Source organism: Ovis canadensis, chromosome 13 (genome assembly GCF_042477335.2).
Source record: "Ovis canadensis isolate MfBH-ARS-UI-01 breed Bighorn chromosome 13, ARS-UI_OviCan_v2, whole genome shotgun sequence".
In the NCBI taxonomy this organism is placed as follows: domain Eukaryota; kingdom Metazoa; phylum Chordata; class Mammalia; order Artiodactyla; family Bovidae; genus Ovis; species Ovis canadensis.
This window is the reverse complement of record NC_091257.1, coordinates 49,216,428-49,218,041: the sequence shown is the minus strand read 5'-3', so window position 1 is coordinate 49,218,041 and position 1,614 is coordinate 49,216,428. Positions and strand designations below refer to the sequence as shown.

The following is a 1,614-nucleotide window of genomic DNA, read 5'->3' as shown; positions in this document are numbered from 1 at the left end:
GGGACCCAGGTTTTATTCTCCTTTTTGTTTCTAGGGTGGCCTGCAGGGGAAATCAGTGTGCCGCCTTGTTTTATGTGGAGTCCCCTTCAGCTGCCCCAGAGCCTCACTTACTCATGTCTCAAACAAGGTTCTTTGACCATTTAAGGACTCCCCCAGTTCTGGCAGTGAAAGGTGCCTGCATTTTTTTTTTTAACCAATGTGTGTGTGTGTTTTTTAAATATGAAAACATGTATTTAGGCATAAAATGCAATACCCAACTGGAAACCACTGTTCTATCAATAATGACATTATTTTCTCCTTGAAGAAAACAGAAGTTAAGTTATTAAGGAATGCCATGAAGAACTAGCTCTTTAAAGTCCTGGTCAATTTACTGTGTTAAGAAAGATGACATTTATTCGGCTCTGGCCACAGTCCCATCGTGTTTACTTTCTTTGTTCCAAAGTGTGATGAGGGTCCATTCAAGGCAAGCTGAGTGACTTTGGTGTTGCCCAGACAAGCATTTTTAATTTCAGTCTTATGTTTTTTATAGTTATTTGAAAAAACGTGAATTAGAACCTCAAATCTATGCCTTCTTGCATGTTTGTGCTTCGATGGAGTTTGACGCAGGTGGTCCCAGGAGATTGGATAAAGGCTTGGCTGTTGAAATCTACAAGGTAGGAGCAGAAATGACAATTGTGAGATGATGGTAGTTATAGACACCCAGGAAAAGTCAAGGATTCCCCCGAGGGCAGAATGTCCCCCAAATCTGTGAGGTAGCTGCTCTCTGGGGCCAGGGACATGTGGCTGTGGGGTCGGTCACAGGCTGGGCATACATTCTGGACCCCTGAATCCCCTCTAGCTAGCAACTGAGGGGGGCGAGGCACAAAGAAGCTCACCTGGTTTTCAGAACAGCAGTGAACGCGTGTTCCCTGAGTCTTCAGACTTCCATGTCAAGGACTGTGTCTCTCCCGCCAAGTCTGATGGTCCCCAGAAGTGACAGATGCCTGAGGACTTGTAGGGAAGTCTGCGGATGAAAAGAAAATGCCCCAATGGGGACAATTTTCTGCCTGTCCAGCAATCTTATGATGCCCTGGCTTCTGTCCCTTTGGATTCCAAACCCTGGATTTCATTCACTGGCTGGGTTATCTTAATTCATCCTGCTCCTGGGACACCTGGTTCAAAGTGTAAGAGAGAGAAACTTCAGTCCCTCAACAGAAGTCCTCATTTGATCCCTTAGCGCTGCGGTTTGACATGACCCAGGCTTCGGCATGCACGGTGGCCAGGCTTAAATAATGCAGAACTTTCTATTTTCTGAATACAGCTCCAACCTAGCACAGGCAAGAGGCTCTGCCCATTTGTCACCCTCCTGTGGGGTTAATAATGGTCCCTGGGATTCCACGAGGGCTCAGTGTGTCAGGCACTATTCTAAGAACTTGCCACTTATTAACTCATCTGACCCCAAGAACGAGGGATGATTAGTATTCCCATTTCATTGATGAGAAGAGTGAGGCCTGACTGAGCGGTGAAGGAAACTCAGAACTGGGCTCTTGAACCTGGGTCACTCACCATTCCCATCCCAGGGAAAAGGTTCAGAACCTAAAGCCTTTCTAGTCTCATAATCGCAGAAACAAAAGC

At 46.2% G+C, this 1,614-nt stretch overlaps 1 long non-coding RNA gene across 1 annotated transcript; it reads right to left on the bottom strand.

The window, feature by feature from the left end:
* Nucleotides 1–349: 349 nt before the first annotated feature.
* On the bottom strand, nucleotides 350–1,003 carry LOC138417869 (uncharacterized). The gene is made up of 2 exons (XR_011248326.1): nucleotides 876–1,003; nucleotides 350–646 (listed from the first exon to the last, which is right to left on the bottom strand). It is a non-coding gene; the product is annotated as an uncharacterized lncRNA (long non-coding RNA).
* Between the last annotated feature and the right edge of the window lie 611 nt (nucleotides 1,004–1,614).